The sequence below is a fragment of the Saccopteryx bilineata genome, chromosome 2, assembly GCF_036850765.1.
Source record: "Saccopteryx bilineata isolate mSacBil1 chromosome 2, mSacBil1_pri_phased_curated, whole genome shotgun sequence".
In the NCBI taxonomy this organism is placed as follows: domain Eukaryota; kingdom Metazoa; phylum Chordata; class Mammalia; order Chiroptera; family Emballonuridae; genus Saccopteryx; species Saccopteryx bilineata.
Window position 1 is genome coordinate 165,416,920 of NC_089491.1, and position 22,489 is coordinate 165,439,408.

Consider the following 22,489-nt stretch of genomic DNA (forward strand, 5'->3'; position numbering starts at 1 on the left):
CTGGAGTATCTGCCTGTTCCCTGATCCCCTAATTTTTGTGAGCAGTATATATTGTATTAATATAAGGCATACAACATAATGTCGTATATCTTGCAAAATGATTACCCCAATAAGTCTAGTTAACATTCATCACCTCACATAGTTAATTTTTTTTTCTTGTGCTAGAACTTTTAAGATCTACTCTCCTAGCAACTTTCAAATGTACAATACAGTGTTAACTATTAGAATCAGCATTTCTAAGTTAAGATACATGTAATTTAGTCTATTCTCCCCAAAAGAATTCACATGGAGTCAGCTCAGCAGACCTACTTCTTTATGCGGTGCTAAGACTAAAACAGAGAGAATCCACCTACTCTCCACACTTCAGCCTGTCTGTCCTCTCATGCCATCTACAGTTTGTCACTACTCAAGCAATCCTTTCACAGAATGGTGACAGCCTTACACATACCTGTGCACTTTCCTGTCTATTGCAATCATCAATTTTTTTTCCTAGATTCTAAGATCTCTATGGGCAAATGTGGTGCTGCTCCAAGTCCCTAGCTCCTTACTTTCAGGGGATGTCAGACATTAGCAGTTACTACAGGTTTTGATGAGTGTTGTGCTAGGGAAAACATTGCATACTCTCAAAGCATGTAACCAAAAGCCAAATCCAGTCTAGGGAACAGGGAAGGACTCCTAGAGGAATAACATTAAAAAAGAAACCTAATTAAAATTACTCAGGAGATAAAACAATTGAATTTGATCGACTGACTGAAAGGGTTGTGAGAACAAAGATAATTTCTGACTTACTCGGGTAACTGGATGCAAATTGAAACAGGAAACAGTGAAGAAAAAACATGTTTGGGAATGTTGGGTGAAATAAAGAGTTCAATGTTAGCACTGGATTTGGGGTTGCTACAGAGAGGTCCAACGAGAGCTGTGCAGGAAGCAGCAGATATAGAGGTGTTCAGGAAATATGTTTAGGACTCCTTGGGAGTCATCAGCATTTGGATGACAACAAAAACCAACAGGATAGATGAACTTTCTGAACAAGATTGAACAGAGAGAAGGATAAGAATGGAGCCAAGGAGAGCAGGCCTATAAAGAAGGTGAGGGCAAGGGGCATCAGGAGAAAGCTAGGAGACTGCAGAGTAGGGAACCAGGGGAACGGAAGGCTTTAAGAAGGAAGAGGTAGTCAGGGTCAACACTGCTGAGTCAGAGAGTGGGATTTAGCAATGAGCACATCTTCAGTGACCTTGAGGCCTTGGAGGGCAGAGGCGAGTGAAAAATAGATTATACTGGAGCCGGATTTTACTGGTAGAGACATGAGTTAGGAGTCAGAGAAAGGAGGCAGTGAGATAAGTTTGACAGAGAATGAGGACAGGTGGGGATAGCCGGAGGGATAGGTAGGTTAAAGCAGTGTTTCTTAATCCTGGCGGTACACCGAAATCACCTGAGGATCTTGAAAAAATTCTGACAGCTGGGCGCTGTAGCATGCACCGGGTACGAGAACAGATGTCGGAGACTTTCAGGAGTATAGATGTTTCTTTATTGGCCTGTTTAACATGCGCAGGGGCGAATTCCCAGGTGTCCGGAGACACCGTACCCACAAGGAGCTTCAAACAGGAATCGCGCCTGGCACTTACAGCTAGGTCCTTATATATCCTAAGTAAGCAAGCATTATACAGAAGCAGATGTGGCAGTTATCTATTCGCTAAGGGGGTCACACACAGCATAGCAACAGGGGCTGGGTCTAGTTCATTGGTGAATTTCAAACATAAACTTCTGATAAGGGTCTCTGACCAATGGAATGCAAACGTTTGTCTTCCTTTGTTCTCAGCCTTACAGGGTCCCTCTCATTGTCTCCCTGTCTCTGCTCCTACACTCTGGCAATCCCAGCACACTTTCCTGAATCTAACATTTTGATCTTTTCTTAGTCCTTACAGGCCCCACACCTGGCAATTCTGACTTAATTTTTATGAGGTGTGCATCCCAGACACTATAAGATTTTTAGAGTTTCCCAGGTGATTCTAATGAGTAGCCAGAGCTGAAAACAATTGGGATAGAAAAATAATTTATTTTACAAATTGGAGTGAATTATACATGTGTAAATGCTGAAGAACTGAGCCAGAGAGAAGGAGCAGCTGCAGATAACTGGAGGCGGAGATGACGGTTACTAACAGCCGGGCTCCTAGGAGGAAAGTGAGGATGGAATAAGCAAAGTAGAGGATATGACTTAGAAATATGGAGAAGTGTTTCTTTTATTATGCAGGAGAAAGGGAGAAACAGAGAGGTGTAAATTGAGTCAAGGTTGAGGTTCTGCCGGCCGGACAGCGAGGAGGGGATCTTCCAAGGCTCCTGCATTGTCAGTGACTTGATAAGAAGGGGTGGGGGGTGCCTAGATGAGTGTTTGGACCTGAACAGAGGACTTGGCAATGCTGAGCACCTGGTTTAGGTTAGAGACCTCACACTTATAGTGTCAGCACTCTATGAAGCTGATGGTTCACAGCAGAACATTAAGAAATGTGATACAGTACTTCCCTAAGCATGAGGTTTACATTCTTCAAACCATGTTGTTAGGAGGACTCCAAGTTGAAAAGCTAAGACCATGGGAAGTACTGGTTTGGGGTGGGGTGGGCTGGAGTGGGGTAGGGTGGGGTTACACATGAACCAGTGAAATCTCTTGTAAATAGTTACATTCTCTAAATCCAAAACAAGTGAACAAACAAAACTTATATTGATATAAAAACTCATATCAATAATAAAGAACTCTCAACAGCATCTACATATTTTAAATGGGTAAAAAATATTTTTAAATATTGTTTGCTTCCTAAAACTGTTGCAAGAGCTTCCTTCCCTGTATTTGCCATAAGATGTTTACAAATTTCTTCCAGAGACTGAGACTCTCCCCACTCCCCTGGGCAGTCCAGTCCAATGCTCATGCCTTTCCAGTTTTATAATGAAGACACATGCTATCTGTGTGGATCCAATCAGAACATTTTAAAGTTGTGAAAAAAAAGTATGTCTAAGCAAATCCATGAATATTTACTTGAATTTTCCATATGACCACTTCAAGTTTGGTGAGTAGGATAAGCATCCCTCCAGTTTGACAAGGAATTGGGGGATTTCCCAGGATGCAGGTACTAAAACCTAGAAAGTCCTAGGCAAGCCTGCAGGGCTAGTCCTCAGCCACTCTCTCCCCAGCAACCCCTCATTCCCTCCTTGGTGACAAGTGGCCTGAGAGAACAGCAGAGGAAGGGGTTGTGTGCCAAGTCTGAGGGGAAGAGTTGACGTGGTAAAAGGAGACACCAAGAATTATTTGAAAACCACCAACTCTTCTATTTTCTTTCTTCTGCTCCATCTGGCTTCTGACTGGAGTGTGGCGAAACACCCACCCAGGGTTAACTCCTAACCTTGTCTGTTTCTCTTCACCACCACTGCTCCTTTGAAGAAGCTGTCTGGCCTGTCTTGGCTCAGAGATACCTCTGTCTGTACTGTGGCTGGTGTCCTGACGTCTCCCCCTTCCCAAACCACATTTCTTTTCTTCTTTCATCCTCAGATCAGATAAACTAAATCAAATACATACTTTAATTATCAGGGCAAAGCACTTCTTGATTAAAGAATTTTAACCATCTCTTGCTAAATGGGAGAAGGACTGGGGGGATGTGTGGAAAAAGGGAAGGAATTAAGATGTACAAATTGCTAGTTATAAAAACAGTCATGGGGATGTAAAGTACAGCATAGAGAATACAGTCAATAATATTGTACAACTATGTATGGCATCAGATGGATACTAGACTAATCACTTCTTAAATTATATGAATGTCTAATTGCTACATTGTACACTTGAAACTAACATAATATTGCATGTCAACTGTAATTGAAAAAAAATTAAGAAAAAAATAAATCAATTAAAATATTTTTTTAACTATCTCAATACAAAAAAGATGCTTTGTTCTTTGGAAATGGAGAACACCACTGAGTGCTTCTACCCTTTGACAATAGAAGGTAAGGGTTTATCAGGACAAAACTCTGCTTTCTTCTTCATTCTACCATATGCTTTGCTTACTGCCAATTTAAAAATGATCAGCAGGTGAAAAGTTAAATTCTTGAGGGATAATAAAAAAGAAGTTCGTACAATGAGTTTTATCTGTATTAAATCCTCAGTCCATGTTTGCTGATTTGATGAATGAATGAAGATAAAGCAGATTTCTTTAATATAGAGAAGTTTCTCCTTCCCTTCAGTATAATTTAACAAGGGTGCAGCATTAGTTGTGAAGTTCTGGATCAAGGTTGTGGGCTATCAGGGACAAGTAAAGCAAGACCTCATCACAGTAATAGCTTATAATCAGTGAGAAGAGTGTGGTAAGATGAGGAAAGAAAATTACAGAGCAGAGGCAAGACCACACAAAATTTAGAATAGCTTTTCCACAACTACATAGTGAGTTAGTCCATTCACAAAATAAAAAGGTATTCAACATTTGGGTGGAGAACCAGAGGGGGAAAAATGGGATGAATAAACTTTACAGATCATGTGTAAAGCAGTGTGAATGCCACTCTCTAAGGAGAATATGGTGGTTCATATTTTGGTTACTTTTAAAAGTTATTTTCAGGTGTCATATGGCCCAGTCTCTGAACAGAGTAACATTGAAAAGAAACATGAGTTTGTCTTTGAAAACCTTGAAGATCAATGCATATCTTTGTTCTTGGTGTTCTTTTTTTTTATTTTTATTTTTTTATTTTATTCATTTTTAGAAAGGAGAGAGAGAGAGGAGGGAGAGAGACAGAGAGAGAGAAGGGGGGGAGGAGCAGAAAGCATTAACTCCCATATGTGCCTTGACCAGGCAAGCCCAGTGTTTTGAACCAGCAACCTCAGCATTTCCAGGTCAACACTTTATCCACTGCACCACCACAGGTCAGGCTGTTCTTGGTGTTCTTAAAGAGTCAGACTAGACATAGGCACCTTACAAAAAGCATCCCAGAAATCTTCCTTGGCCATAGATTTTCCTTCAAACCTCAGCATTCATGGCAGCCCCTAAAAATCTCTCCTGCTCACTCTGGTCCATGCAGTGGTCCCTCTCTACCCCCTCCTTTCCCCCATGCTCTTTTCTCAGCTGTAGATGACTGTCAGGACTCCGTCCCTAATTCCCAGCTCTGCCAGGCTTCTCTAGGATTTGGAGAACTTTCTACCCATTCCCCACTGCAGCCCTCCTCTTTCCCACAAAGCAGAGTTTGTAGTGTTCTCTGGGATGTGTTGTTCCTTCCTCTGACTTGTGTGTAAAAAAGACTGCTCTAACTCACTCCCATATCTTTAGTATAGAATACTTGATACCTTTCCTTCTTCCCCCAGGTTAGGGGCTAAAGTGGCCTCTGTCTTTTCTGGAGGGGGTAGTGAATAAGGGTCATTTTTATTCTGGGCAGTGACTGCAGCCTTATCAAAACCTTCACCAAGGGTGTGAATGTCTTCTTATAGCCAAGTTCCCCAGCTTTATATCCCAGTTTTGCTACACACACACACACACACACACACACACACACACACACTTTTTTTAAAATAAACTATAAGCCAGAGGATCATATGATCACCTTTCTTTCAAGAAAATATACATATTGTCCATATTGGAGAGAATGATGTCAACACAGATGAAAAGGAATAAGAGATGACAAATGAGGAAGTTCTAACAACATTGACCCTCTGGATTCTGTAATGATAAAACTTTTAAAAAAAATCTTAGTTAATAAATGTCTCTCTTTTTCCTCTTTCTCTTTCCCTTCTTTTTTTCTTATCTCTATTTTTATTTTATTTTTTCTGTTGTTGAGTTTTTCTTAAGCTTGTTTGAGAAAGGGCTCTGCCACTTGTAACTGAAGGAGCTCTAATTCAAACAGTTACCCTCCCTTAGTGTGGTGATATGGCCTTTGTAAGGCACCACTTAGTTTTGCATGCAAAGCAAGTCTGGACTCTGTTTCTAGACAACCTCCTGACTTAGGGGGCATAGTATAATACAAAACTTTCCCCTCTTTCTGGACATTTTCTGTCCCCATTGACTAGCAATTTCTTTCCTCCCTACCAGTAAGAGATTGAGAACACACATACTGTACATCATTTAACATTTTGCAGGCCTTAAAAATTGTTTTGAAAGCATTTTTTAATGACATGGTACACTAGTTGTAATATATGACTTCAATTATTTTAAATATGGAATAGCTAGTCATAAAGGAAATATATAAAAATATAAACAGTGGTAATAATCTGAGGATAAAATTAAGAGTGATTTATATATTGTACTTTCTAATTTTATAAATGGACGTTCAACTATTTTGTGATTAGAAAATAATAAGAGTCATTAAAATAATATATAAATTGTAGTGCATTCATCCAAAGGACAATTTTGTAGTCATTAGAAAGAATGTTTTGAAGACATTTCAGTGACATTGAAAAATGTTCATAACAAAACAATGTGGGGAAGGTAGACAAAACTATATACAGCACTTATCTAAATTATGTAAATTATAGATGTGCAAATAGATGCAAAAATGACTAAAGAAATTGCTTCAAAATATTAATGAAAGTTCTCTCTGAGTTGTGAGGTCATGGCTAATTTTGTTCTCTTCTTTATATGTGTTTTCCAACTTTAAGGATAAGAATTATTCTTTTATAATCATAAGACAACAGTGAAATGTTACTCTGGTAGAGAAGAGGTTTGAAATAGTAATTTTACCTCATTCCCACCCTTTGATACAGGATATGTGACAGCTTTCCTCCTTCCCCAACACCAGGGGCTGAATGCCCCTCTGTGTTTTCTGGAGGAGGCTGTACACAGGGGTCCACTTCTATTCTGGGCTGAATGCTGAAGCCTTGTCAAAATCTTCAGCAGGGCATGAACCAAGTTCCCCAGCTTTATCTCCCAACTTAGCTACCACACACACACACACACACACACACACACACACACACACAAACACATTTGTTTATTTACAAATAATTACAGCAGAATTTCTCAGAAATAGAGGAGGTAAATCTGGAAATATAGCAAAAGAAAAAAAATGTTTATATAACATATTTTGAATGCAAATCATTTGTCCTGTACTGTGCTAAATACTTTATGTCTATTTTCTCATTTAATGTTTTTCAAACCCCTATGTAAAAAGTATCATCATTTGCCCTGATTAATAGATTAGCAAAACAGAGTTTTAAAGAGAGATGAAATTCCTTACTCAATTTCACATAACCAATAAGTGGTTGAGGCGGAACCTGATCCCAGTCAGATTTACTGTAGGGAGTATGCTGTTAATCAATATGTTTATGGCAAACTGTGGTAATATACACTATGGTTTTGTATTAACTCTAATGCTCTCTTAATTGAAAATAAATAAAGCCCTTGCAAAGGGTAGCAAAGGAAAAGTTTCAGAAATGTTTTCTTTGTTCATGCTCTGATTCTGCACCATTTCTTGATGTTCATTTGTGTAAGATTCATATCTGATGAACAACAGAATAAAAACTTCTTAGGATCCAGGATTAAAAAATATAATTGTAGTAAAAGCTCAACTTGCTTGATCTGTGGTGTATTCGTGGATAAAATGTTGACCTGGAACACTGAAGTTGCCGGTTTGAAACCCTGGGCTTGCCTGGTCAAGGCACATATGGAAGTTGATGCTTCCTGCTTTTCCTGCTGCCCTCTCTCCTCTCTAAAATGAATACAATTAAAAAAAGAAAAGAAAAAAAAAAAGCTTAACGTACTTGTAGTTGGTTGGAGTTCAGATTTACATACACAGTGCTGAGCAGTTATGTCATTTTAGATATTTGTCCCACCAACTCCTTCATAGATCTGTGTAGGAAAAGAAGACAAGGAAGGATGTTCTCTGAGGTGCTCACTGTAAAGCTATGGCTACATTTTCCAGCCTCCCCTCACTTTGGTTTGAGTAACTGGGGTGTGAAGCAATTTAAAGATCACCTCAGTGTTTGTTGGTTAGGAAACAACACTGAGTTTAAGACATCTGAAAAAGTTATCTTCATTTTTCCAAAATCATTGTCAGTGTGGCACTACTTCTTGAAGTCTCTGGTTGGAGCCATCACACTTTTACCCCTTGACTCTTTAGTATCCTCATGGATGGGCAAAGCTACTCATGGGAAGAACCAGAAAAGGGCAGTGGTCAGTGCAGGGCCAGAGAAGGTAGAAGGAAGACTAGGAGCCCCTCCAGTGGCATTGGAGATCAAAGAAGAGAAACTTTCCAGTGGATGAGATGTTCAATGGTGCTAAATGCTGAAGACAGGCTAAGTGGTTAAAAACTGAGAGAAAATGGTTGGATTTGACAATTTAGTAGACCATTTTTGGAACAGATTCAGAGGAGAGGCAAGAGTAGGATTCATGTTGCATGGTGGTTAGGAATGAGTGGGAAGGGAGAAGCTGAGTGAGCCCCAGAAAACTCTTCTTTCTTTGGCAGTGAAGGGCAAGTGGGAAGTTTAAGCATGTAATGGACTTGAGGAAAAGTATACACATGCAGGTGCACTCTGGGAATGAGAAAGCTGAGCAGGTTTATACACTGAATAGGAGGCAAGACATCAAAAGAGAAGAGGAGAGAATAATTACCATTATTGAGAGCTTACTCTATTCCAGACACAGTGCTAGGGCTTCACATTATTTGTTTCATTTAATGCATACAGCAACCTTAGGAGAATAGTGAGGCTCAGAAAAGGAGAGTAATTTTCGGAAGATCACACAGCTATTACTCAGGCAGATAAAACAGACATATCTTTCTGACTCTAGAGATCCATGTTGGGCAAATGAGTTTATACAATTTGTGTTTTTTGAGTTTGCTCACTTTTATTGTTAAAAATGGCATTGGACAGTCACGTGTGTGCTTGCCCTCAGAGCAAGGCAGTTGATTGCAAATTGTGGACTACCTTCCTGCTTGGGAAGGGCCATTGTTATGCTAATGTTTTCTGGAGGAGGGGTTTTGCGCCAAAAAAGTTTTGAATAGAGCCAAGAAGAAGAAGGGAGAAGGAAGTCAAAATGGCAGGGTGCTGAAGGAGAAGCCAGTTTGTGCAGAGAGGAAAAGGGAGAAGGTGTGCAGATGGGGAATCAGGGGTGACTGAGACTGATGGGGGCCTTTGATTCTAGGAAAAACCAAATGTGTCAGTAGCTTTGTGAGCTCTGAGTGAAAGAGAAGTGTTTTGCTTCTTTCTGTGTGTGTTTTACTCACCTAACGGTGCGAGGCTAAAATAAAGGAATGGCCCACCATTTTTTGGCTCAATTGTTTCTTTATCATCTGCCCAAATCCAATGAGAGCCAGCCTCCACAATGGCAGAGGCCCCTGGTCTTACAATGTCTATGCCTAAAAGTCAAGAAGAAAACGAAAGGATATTTAGTACACAATGGTCCTAGAAGAGGTAATTGAATTTGGAATAAAAAATATGAATTATTAAAACCGAGAGACATATCTACTCCAAAGGCAAATGGAGATGGAATTAGAAAACAGTGTAGAAGGGATAACTAATTAATTTCATTTTATTTTCTAGATAAAAATACCCTTGGCTGTTGGGATAGGTGTCCAATTAGGTTCCTAGGAGACCATTGGTGGTTTCATTGACCTTACAATGATAGAAGCATATATTCCTATTTTTTATCCTTTTATGGTGTCTAGTTTTGATCATCCCCCAAACGATCTCAGATCATATACTGTACCTTTGCATGACTGCACCCATATAGCTATTCCTTTCACCTCGGATTTTCTTCCTTGTCTATATGTGAAATGTATGGTGATGGTCACTACTAGGTAATTGGCAAACCAAATGAAATAAAAACTAAGATTAAATAAATTTTATTTAAGAATTTGGTCTTATCTACTTAGTTATTGTTAGTACATGTGAAATAGAAGAATTTTTAAATAAAAGAAATTTTAAATAAATTTCTAAAGATGAGCTTCAAAGACTTATAAAGAATAAGCAACAAATTACGACTGAGCTTTCTTATCCTCTAAGCCATTCCAGTTGAAATCCATGACCAGTGTACTTTATCTTATATTCTGTTGATATAGTGCTTAGGTTAAATATGAAACTAAAGAAGATTGATTTTCAGTGTAAATCTTAATTTTTATTGTGCCCTACAGTGCTTCATGGATGATACATGTGTGATAAGTTTCTCTTTAGATGATTCCAGGGGGAGTTTTGAGAATTAAAGTATTGGAGTGACGTCACGGAAATGGCGCCGTGAGCAGCGCGTCCGACAGATCTCCCCTAAATCACAACAAATTTATCAACTAGAAACAGAAAAATTTATCCTCGGAGCATTCCGGAGTTCCACACAAACTGAAAGCGAAAGGACTGATATCACTTGAATCTGAGAGACAAGGGTGTGGAGGAAGCTACAGCAGCGACGTTCATTCAAGCCGCGAGGGAGTGCGCCTGTGGTGAGTCAGCCCACACTCGGGAGCCGCGAGCAGCTACGGGCGCGCGCCCGGTACTGTTGCAGAGCGAGCACCGCCCACACTCCGGAGCACGAGCAGCCACCAGCGTGCCCTGTCCGGTTGCAGAGCGAGCACCGCCCACACTCGGGAGCCGCGAGCAGCCGCGGGCGCGCGCCCAGTTCGGTTGCAGAGCGAGCACCGCCCACACTCGGGAGCAGCGAGCAGCCAACGGCACGCGCCCGGTCCGGTTGCAGAGCGAGCACCGCTAACGTTCCCAGTGGCCTGCGCACTGCGAGTGAGAGTCGCCAGCCACCGGTGCCCGGAGCACCCCATTCACGCGCGTGCCCTGGGCATTCCACATGCCCAGAGCACCCTACTGGCCCGCACACCCAGGGTGCCCCATTATCCTGCGCCTGGTGCGATCCAGCCGCCAGCGGCAGGGCGAGCGGGAGAGGCACCAGGGTGGTCTTCTACTTGGGAGATTCTCTCCGTGGGCGGGGCACCTCACCCAGCCATTCAAGCTAACAATCAAGCGTTGGGGGAGGGGCGCGCGCAGGCAGCCTAAAATACCTTCGGAAGCACAGCTGCGACCCAATCACTGAAATTAGCTTAACCCATGAAATCTGCGCACCCTCGGTTCTAATTTGATAAGATCTCTCTCAGTTCAGCGACCCAAGACAAGAGGCGTGATATTTTTTAGTGCCTCTCACTAAAGGGGTGGGGGCAACTTCTGATTGATAGAGCCTCCATATTCAGGGATAAACGCTAACAAGAGGGACTTGGCAGATAATAAGATCTATACTACACTAGTCGCAAGCAGAGACTAGTGCCTCTTCTTCCCAGCCAAAACAGGCTACAAAGTGTGGAAAGCCTGGGTTGAGAGGTCCAACTGAATGCTAGGCGCTGAACAGTCACCTTGACAACAATTGACTCCCACCCCCGCCTGATTACACTGGAGGCCCTGACTGCCAGAGCCTTTCCCAAAGCCTTGCACTGAGTGGGGATAGAGTGGGGATTTCCCAGCTCTTTGAGCCTCTTACTCCCCAGGCAGAAGCAGTTGCAGCCTTATAGCTGGATCACCAGGCTGCTAATTCAGGAAGGGGGGACTAGGAGAGAGAATCCAGGAAAGCAAACTCTCTCATCGTTGGACCCTGCAAACGCCAACAAGCCTTGACTACCAGCAAGACTAAAGCCAATTATATGGCATTGCCATAGAATCCCATCAACTGCAAATTCCTACCTAAGTGTGACACAGGGGCAGAGCCCAGGGTACAGAGTCACCGACCAGGAAGAGGGAGAGAAAAGAAAAAGGAAGAAGTTAACCTCTCAAAATCAAGAAAAATCCACAGACTTTACAACTTGTTCCACTAATTTTTTTTTTTATTGTTGTTTGTTTCTTCTATCTTATTGCCTTTATTTCCTCCACCTCGGTCCTTCTATTCTCTGCCCATCTTATGCTTCCCTTTTCTTGAACTACACTACCCATAACTGTTACATTTTATTTCTCTTCTTCATCCTCACCCTCCTTTAAGGTTATACTCCAAAACACTTAACTCTCACTCTCTCCTCTTTTGTTTTTTTTTGATTTGCTTTATTTAGTTTTTTTCTCTTCCTTTTTTATTTCTTCCTTCGTTTTTCTCTTTTTCTTATTTTTTCCTTTCTATTCGTTTTTTCTTTTCTTGTTTTACTTTCCTCCCATTTAATCCTCAATCACGAACAAATTAGTTAATTTGGGACTCAAGGATTTTTTTGGCTTTATTTTTCTTTTTTGCTTTTGTTTTTGTTTTTTTCTTGTTTGTTTATTTTTGTGGCATTTTGGGTCCTCCCAACCCAAGGTCTCCATTGTATTTAGTCTTCGCTCCACTTAATACAACAGATTTTTACTTATTATTTTTATTTTTTTCTTCTTTATTATTCTTTTTTTGGTCCTTTTTTCTGATTCCCTCTTATCCCTCTCATTATATCTCTTAGTTGACCATCACTTACAAGCAAATCATCTTATGCTTGTCTAAAATTTTCTTCCTTTTTTTTTTTTTTTGCATTTAGTAGGTCCCTACTCCCTTTTTTTGCCCCTTGAACTCTTCACCCCAAATCAGGCCCTCCATTATAGGCACGATATTTCCCTGAGGAGGGGAGAGGAGGGAAAGAGAAGAAAGAAAAAAAGGGGGAGCCCTGGCCGGTTGGCTCAGCGGTAGAGCGTCGGCCTAGCGTGCGGAGGACCCGGGTTCGATTCCCGGCCAGGGCACACAGGAGAAGCGCCCATTTGCTTCTCCACCCCTCCGCCGCGCCTTCCTCTCTGTCTCTCTCTTCCCCTCCCGCAGCCAAGGCTCCATTGGAGCAAAGATGGCCCGGGCGCTGGGGATGGCTCCTTGGCCTCTGCCCCAGGTGCTAGAGTGGCTCTGGTCGCAACATAGTGACGCCCAGGATGGGCAGAGCATCGCCCCCTGGTGGGCAGAGCGTCGCCCCTGGTGGGCGTGCCGGGTGGATCCCGGTCGGGCGCATGCGGGAGTCTGTCTGACTGTCTCTCCCTGTTTACAGCTTCAGAAAATAGCAAAAAAAAAAAAAAAAAAAAAAAAAAAGGGGGGAAATAATAAATTATTACTGTTTTTTTTTTTTTGTGGGGTGTTTTACCTTTTTTTTTTTTTTTACTTTTTACTCTTTATTAATTCTAATTAGTGCTATCAACAAGACCACCCTCAGATGCCAATAAGAAAGAGGAAATCGAATATTATGGATACAAAAGAAAGAGAGGTAACACAAATAGATGTGGAAAAATCTATGGAGAAAAGACTTAACATATTGGAAGCCTTGGAGCTAAATGACAGAGAATTTAAAATAGAAATCTTAAAAATACTCAGAGATATACAAGAAAACACAGAAAGGCAGTATAGGGAGATCAGAAAACAACTCAATGAACACAAAGAATATATTACCAAAAAATTGAAACTATTAAAACAAATCAAACAGAAATGAAAAACTCAATTCACGAGCTGAAAAACGAGGTAACAAGCTTAGCTAACAGAACAGCCCAGATTGAAGATAGGATTAGTGAAATAGAAGACAAACAACTTGAGGCACAACAGAGAGAAGAAGAAAGAGACTCAAAAATAATAAAAAACGAGAAAGCCCTACAGGAATTGTCTGACTCCATCAGAAAGAATAACATAAGAATAATAGGTATATCGGAGGGAGAAGAGAAAGAAAATGGAATGGAGAATATACTCAAACAAATAATAGACGAGAACTTGCCAAGCCTGTGGAAGGAACTAAAGCCTCAAATTCAAGAAGCAAACAGAACACCAAGTTTTCTTAACCCCAACAAACCCACTCCAAGGCACATCATAATAAAGATGGCACAAACCAATGACAAAGAAAAAATTCTCAAGGCAGCCAGGGAAAAGAAGAGTACAACATATAAAGGAAGGCCTATTACATTATCATCAGATTTCTCAGCAGAAACTCTACAAGCTAGAAGAGAGTGGACCCCAATATTTAAAGCCCTGAAAGAGAGGAACTTTCAGCCAAGAATACTATACCCATCAAAGCTATCCTTCAAGTATGAAGGAGATATAAAAACATTCACAAATACAGAAAAGATGAGAGAATTTATCAACAGAAAGCCCCCACTCCAGGAAATACTAAAGGGGGTTTTCCAACCAGATTCAAAGAACAAAAGAAAACAACACCACAAGTAACAGCTCCACCAAGAACACAATAAAACCAAACTTAAACTGTGACAACAAAGGAAAAAAAGGGGGGAGAGGATGGAGATTAACAGTAGCAAAGGACGATGAATTGCAGAAATACTTATAAGATAGGGTGCTACAATGAATATGGTAGGTACCCTTTTCATTACTTAATGGTAACCACCCTTGAAAAAACCACCACAAAAACACTTGACTTAAAAAAGGTAGCAACAGAGGAAAGAAGTATGGAACACAAACAAACAAAAACAAATGATAGAAAAACAAAAGAGAAGAATCAAACTAGATACAAAACTAACAGAAAGCAATTTATAAAATGGCAGTAGGAAACCCACAAGTGTCAATAATTACACTAAATGTAAATGGATTAAACTTACCAATAAAAAGACACAGAGTAGCAGAATGGATTAAAAAAGAAAATCCAACTATATGCTGCCTACAAGAAACACATCTAAGCAACAAGGATAAAAACAAATTCAAAGTGAAAGGCTGGAAAACAATACTCCAAGCAAACAACACCGAAAAAAAAGCAGGCGTAGCAATACTCATATCTAATAATGCTGACTACAAGACAGAAAAAGTACTCAGAGACAAAAATGGTCATTTCATAATGATTAAGGGGAAATTGAATCAAGAAGACATAACAATCCTTAATATATATGCACCAAACCAAGGAGCACCAAAATATATAAGACAGCTACTTATTGACCTTAAAACAAAAACTGACAAAAATACAATCATACTTGGAGACCTCAATACACCGCTGACGGCTCTAGATCGGTCATCCAAACAGAGAATCAATAAAGATATAGTGGCCTTAAACGAAATACTAGAACACCTGGATATGATAGACATCTACAGGACACTTCATCCCAAAGCGACAGAGTATACATTTTTCTCTAGTGTACATGGAACATTCTCAAGAATTGACCATATGTTGGGCCACAAAGACAATATCAGCAAATTTAGAAAAATTGAAATTGTACCAAGCATATTTTCTGATCATAAAGCCTTGAAACTAGAATTCAACTGCAAAAAAGAGGGGGAAAACCCACAAAAATGTGGAAACTAAACAACATACTTCTAAAAAATGAATGGGTCAAAGAAGAAATAAGCGCAGAAATCAAAAGATATATACAGACAAATGAAAATGAAAATACGACATATCAGAATCTCTGGGATGCAGCAAAAGCAGTAATAAGAGGAAAGTTCATATCACTTCAGGCCTATATGAACAAACAAGAGAGAGCCGAAGTAAACCACTTAACTTCACACCTTAAGGAACTAGAAAAAGAAGAACAAAGAAAACCCAAAACCAGCCGAAGAAAGGAGATAATAAAAATCAGAGCAGAAATAAATGAAATAGAGAACAGAAAAACTATAGAAAAAATCAATAAAACAAGGAGCTGGTTCTTTGAAAAGATCAACAAAATTGACAAACCCTTGGCAAGACTCACCAAGGAAAAAAGGCACAGGACTCAAATAAATAAAATCCAAAATGAAAGAGGAGAGATCACCACAGACATCATAGATATACAAAGAATTATTGTAGAATACTATGAAAAATTATATGCCACCAAATACAACAATCTAGAAGAAATGGATAAATTCCTAGAACAATACAACCTTCCTAGACTGAGTCATGAAGAAGCAGAAAGCCTAAACAGACCAATCAGCAGGGAGGAAATAGAAAAAACTATTAAAAACCTCCCCAAAAATAAAAGTCCAGGCCCAGACGGTTATACTAGTGAATTCTATCAAACATTCAAAGAAGACTTGGTTCCTATTCTACTGAAAGTCTTTCAAAAAATTGAAGAAGAAGCAATACTTCCAAACACATTTTATGAGGCCAACATAACCCTCATACCAAAACCTGGCAAGGATGGCACAAAGAAAGAAAACTACAGACCAATATCTCTAATGAATACAGATGCTAAAATACTAAACAAAATACTGGCAAACCGAATACAACAACATATTAAAAAAATAATACATCATGATCAAGTGGGATTCATCCCAGAATCTCAAGGATGGTTCAACATACGCAAAACGGTTAACGTAATACACCATATCAACAAAACAAAGAACAAAAACCACATGATCTTATCAATAGATGCAGAAAAGGCTTTTGATAAAATACAACACAATTTTATGTTTAAGACTCTCAACAAAATGGGTATAGAAGGAAAATATCTCAACATGATAAAGGCCATATATGATAAACCATCAGCTAACATCATATTAAATGGCAAAAAACTGAGGACTTTCTACCTTAAATCAGGAACAAGACAGGGTTGTCCACTCTCTCCACTCTTATTTAACGTGGTGCTAGAAGTTCTGGCCAGAGCAATCAGACAAGACAAAGAAATAAAAGGCATCCATATTGGAAAAGAAGAACTAAAGGTATCACTTTTTGCTGATGATATGATCCTATACATCGAAAACCCGAAGGACTCCACAAAAAGATTATTAGAAACAATAAACCAATACAGTAAGGTCGCAGGATACAAAATTAACATACAAAAGTCCATAGCCTTTCTATATGCCAACAATGAAATATTAGAAAACGAACTCAAAAAAATAATCCCCTTCACGATTGCAACAAAAAAAATAAAATACCTAGGAATAAACGTAACAAAGAATGTAAAGGACCTATATAATGAAAATTACAAAGCATTGTTAAGGGAAATCGAAAAAGATACAATGAGATGGAAAAATATTCCTTGTTCTTGGATAGGAAGAATAAATATAATCAAAATGGCCATATTACCCAAAGCAATATACAAATTTAATGCAATTCCCATCAAAATCCCTATGAGATTTTTTTAAAGAAATGGAACAAAAAATCATCAGATTTATATGGAACTATAAAAAACCCCGAATAGCCAAAACAATCCTAAGGAAAAAGAATGAAGCTGGGGGCATTACAATACCTGACTTTAAACTATATTATAGGGCCACGACAATCAAAACAGCATGGTATTGGCAGAAAAATAGACACTCAGACCAATGGAACAGAATAGAAATCCCAGAAATAAAACCACATATATATGGTCAAATAATCTTTGATAAAGGGGCCAACAACATACAATGGAGAAAAGAAAGCCTCTTCAACAAATGGTGTTGGGAAAACTGGAAAGCCACATGCAAAAGAATGAAACTCGACTATAGCCTGTCCCCGTGTACTAAAATTAATTCAAAATGGATCAAAGACCTAAATATAAGACCTGAAACAATAAAGTACATAGAAGAAGACATAGGTACTAAAATCATGGACCTGGGTTTTAAAGAACATTTTATGAACTTGACTCCAATGGCAAGAGAAGTGAAGGCAAAGATAAATGAATGGGACTACATCAGAATTAAAAGTTTTTGCTCAGCAAGAGAAACTGATATAAAAATAAACAGACAGCCAACTAAATGGGAAATGATATTTTCAAACAACAGCTCAGATAAGGGCCTAATATCCAAAATTTACAAAGAACTCATAAAACTCAACAACAAACAAACAAACAATCCCATAAAAAAATGGGAAGAGGACATGAACAGACACTTCTCCCAGGAAGAGATACAAATGGCCAACAGATATATGAAAAGATGCTCAGCTTCATTAGTTATTAGAGAAATGCAAATCAAAACTACAATGAGATACCACCTCACCCCTGTTAGATTAGCTATTATCAACAAGACGGGTAATAGCAAATGTTGGAGAGGCTGTGGAGAAAAAGGAACCCTCATTCACTGTTGGTGGGACTGTAAAGTAGTACAAGCATTATGGAGGAAAGTATGGTGGTTCCTCAAAAAACTGCAAATAGAACTACCTTATGACCCAGCAATCCCTCTACTGGGTATATACCCCAAAACCTCATAAACATTGATACGTGAAGACACATGTAGCCCCATGTTCATTGCAGCACTGTTCACAGTGGCCAAGACATGGAAACAACCAAAAAGCCCTTCAATAGAAGACTGGATAAAGAAGATGTGGCACATATACACTATGGAATACTACTCAGCCATAAGAAATGATGACATCAGATCATTTACAGCAAAATGGTGGGATCTTGATAACATTATAAGGAGTGAAATAAGTAAATCAGAAAAAAACAAGAACTACATGATTCCATACATTTGTGGAACATAAAAATGAGACTAAGAGACATGGACAAGAGTGTGGTGGTTACCAGGGGTGGGGGGAGGGAGGACATGGGAGGGAGGAAGGGAGAGAGTTAGGGGGAGGGGGAGGGGCACAGAGAACTAGATAGAGGGTGGCGGAGGACAATCTGACTTTGGGTGTGGGGTACGCAACATAATTTAATGACAAAATTACCTAGACATGTTTTCTTTTTATATATGTACCCTGATTTATTAATATCATCCCATTACCATTAATAAAAATTTATTAAAAAAAAAAGTATTATTGCCTCTATTAGTGGTTATTACGGTAATATATTTTTCTTAAGTAAGTGACTTCATGAATATACTTGGGCACAAAGGAAGCAGGCTTTTCTGACCATTTCAGAAGCAGTACCCGGTTATTGTGGGTCAAATCATTATTTCCTATAAAGGAAAACAGTATTTATCTTGGAACATGTAAGCTTCAAACTCAAAGACACATGATTGTTCTTCAAAAGTTTTAATGCTTAATTTGGTTAAAAAATCAATTCCACAGTAAAGTTTTCATGTAAAGGTCTTAAGACTTCATATTGAATATAAAAAATAAACTAGCAGGCAAATATTTTCTCTCAATGGTGGGGGGAGAGAGAGGGTCTAACCAAGTCTAAGGGCCAACATTCTGCAGCACTCTCTGCAAAAGGGCACATTTCTTGCTGAAATGGTAAGGCATTTTTTAATTACACCTATGGTATAGGGATTTATAATAAGAATTATACATTTGGTCTATTTCCTGCTCCTAAAACTCTTGGGATTTCCTAGGTATTGAGAACATAAAAGTGTCTTTTGTTATGTTAATGAGGCAGCTTTTGGAAAGCACCTAGGTAACTTAATAGGGTCTGTTTGCCAGGTACACCAATCAGAACTAGAGAGAGGGTTGGTACTTTCAGTTTCACCCCTGGCCCTCAAGGAGAGGAGAGGGACTGAAGGCTGAATGAATCTCTAATGGCCAATGATGTAATCAATCATGCTTATGTAATTGAGTTTCTATAAAAAAAAAAAAAAAGATTAAGAGAGCTTCCAGGTTGGTGAACCAGGACACACCCTTGCCCTGTGTATCTCTTAACCTGACCATTCATTCACATCCTTTAATGTCCTTGTAATAAACTGATAATCTAGTGAGTAGAACGGTTTCCTCAGTTCTGTGAGCTGTTCTAGCAAATTAATTGAACTCAAAGACAGGGCCATGTGAATCTTCGATTTATAGTCGTTTGGTAACAACCTACACTTGGATTTCACATCCCATAAGACTGTCTCCCACTTCAGATGACAATTGCAAGTCCCAGGTTGTCATTTGTGCTTCAGACCAATTGTCTATAAATCAAGGGTTCCCATAACCCTCTCCTTGGGTAGCTTGCAAGAACAGCTAACAGAATTCAGGAAAAGACTTTATTTACTATTATTGGTTTATTACAAAGGATATAGCTATGCATGAAAAAGGGGGCTCTATCATAAGTCTGGCAAATCCAATGACCGAACGTAACTTCACAGGGTGATCTTATCATAAATTTCTAACTAGGCTGGTCATGGTGGGTAGTCCTAGACCTATAGCTTCCTTATTGAAAGGTTAATCTTTACCTTAATACAGTCCTACCTATTATACACCTAGGATTACTCACCTTTGAAATGTCTCTTTTTCAGACCCCTCAGAAGCATAATCATCCTGAAGAGAGCACATAATCTTGGTAACTATTTTGTAATCCAATCCCCACATTGCTTTCTCCCACTTTCATATAATCTGCCTTATATTCCCTCCTTAATTTCAAATGTATAAAAGAAATGCAAAACTGTTGTTTTCCAGAGCATTTGAGATCTTGCTTTCTGGCATTATCATCAGTTTGACTCAAATAAACTCATAAAGAATTTTCTGCATGTGTGGACATTTCTTAGATTGACACAAGTTTCAAGAACAGCCAAAGGAGAAAGATGCATCATGGGACAAAGTATGTGGGAAGGAATATGGAGCTACCATGCTGTCTTTGGACATCTCAACCTCCCAGCACCTCCATGTGTTCACCAACCTAAAGACTCTCTGAATCCCATTGTTTAGGGTTTTTAAGGAACTTGCATTATGTAAGTATAATTAATGAAATCATTGGTTATTGGTGATTAAGTCAATCTTCAGCCCCTCATGTCTCCCCTTCCTAGAGGAGTCCAGAACACTGTAGTTAAGAGCATATATCCCAGTCATAGTGCCTCTAATTCAAACTTGACTCTACTACTCACTGAATGTGGGATCTTAGATGAGTTACTAATGAATGAAAAAGGGGCTGGCTACATGGCAGGCCTGACAAGCTCAATGCTGGAAAGTAACCCCTCAAGGTAACCTGATCTTAAATTCCTAACTAGGCAGGTCATGGTGGGTAGTCACATCCCAGGCCTATAGCTTCCTTAGTAAAGAGTTAATATTTACCTTAAGCCAGCCCTGTCCACCATTCTTATGAATCTAGGATAATATACTTTTAAAATGCTAGAACAATCTTCTTTTCCAAATGCCTTGTAGGCATAACTAGAGCTCCATGATCCTAAAATTCCTCATTGCTGTCTTGTTGCCAGAATACCGTACCATCTTGATTTACTATAATATTAAATGTTAACTACTTTAGCTGTACCCTCCACAATAAAAGATGTACCTCTCCATTTTACTTTTTATCCAATTCTAGAAATTTCCCGTCTTCTTTTCTCTTGCTTCTTAATCTACCACCAATGGATTTCATATTGCCTTCCTTACATTTTATCCTTTGACTCTAAATATATAAAGAGAACTGTAGAACTGCCATTCTCTAAAGCATTTTCTCAATTCTTTGAGATCTTGTTTCTGGGCTTGTTCTCAGCTTGGTTCAAATATACTCTAATAAACTCTTATAAAATTTTTTTGTAGGTTTGAACTTTCTGTTATTGACACTTTACTAAACTGTTCCTCAGTTTCTTCATCTAAAAAAGGGGGATAATTATAACACTTAGTATTGCTGCAAAGAGTAAATTATAATATTTTATAGATGTTCTTTGTGAAAGGCCAAGCATAGAGCTAGACATAACAGACTCAATAAATGTTGGTTACTACAATTGTAATTATCATGATTGTTATTTAAATACATTCTTCCAAGGGTCTAGCATAGTACCTTTCAGGTAGTAATGTCTCAATAAATACTTGTATGAATTGTGAACCAATGAATTGATCATACATCAGTGCCTGAAACATGTAGTTTGATAGAGTAAATGGTCTTTCAGGTGGGACTTTGAAATATTATACCTAGAGACTAATTGAAGTGTTTTACCTTTCCTTTTCTTTATTAAAGATTTTTTTATTGACTTTTGGAGAGATGGAGAGAGTGAGAAAGAAAGAGAAAAAGGGGGAGAAGCAGGAAGTGTCTACTCATAGTAGTTGCTTCTTATATGTGCCTTGACCGGGCAAACCCAGGGATTTGAACTAGTAACCTCAGCATTCCAGGCCGACACTTTACTTTATCCACTATGCCATCACAGGTCAAGCGTGCTCTATCTTTTCTTACAAAATTCATTTCTGTAATAAGATTTGTGGCTCAAATAAGCTTTATAACAGTAGCTACCCCTCTTACCCTGTAGCCCTGGATGATCCATTTGTTACTCTTTATGAAGGTCTCAGTGAAAAGCTAGCAGTGGTTTTTTCCTTTATTGGCTAAGCAACTTGCTGTAAGTGCTACAGAAAGATATACTAATTTTTAACTTGTTGGAGATTCTCCCACAAAGCCATCCAACAGTGGAGGAGAGAAATTTGTTATTCATAACTCTGACAACAATAAATATTGCTTTTAATTCTCTCTCTCTGTCTCTAATCTGATAAGTGTAAAGTGATATAATAGAAACATTAAGCCTGAAATTCACAGATTAGAAACAGGCTGGTATGTAGTCAAATCCATCTGGTTCTACATTGTATATTTGGTAGAATTCACATGTGAAGCCATCAGGCCCAGCATCTGGTTCTACATTGAAATAGCCAAAATATATTGCAGATCTTTGTTTGGGTAGAATCTATTGTCTACCCTTCCTTTTGTTTTATTAACACATTGTTTACTTTGCTTGTTCCATATGCCATGGCCATATATGCCATATATAAATCAACCTTAAATCTTGACGCTTTTCAAAAAGAACTAGGTAACATTTGGTATAAGAAAACACTGCTCCAGTAGTTCAAGTGTGCTATCTTCATAATCTTCACTGTAACTATCACCATGAAACCTTCTCTGTCA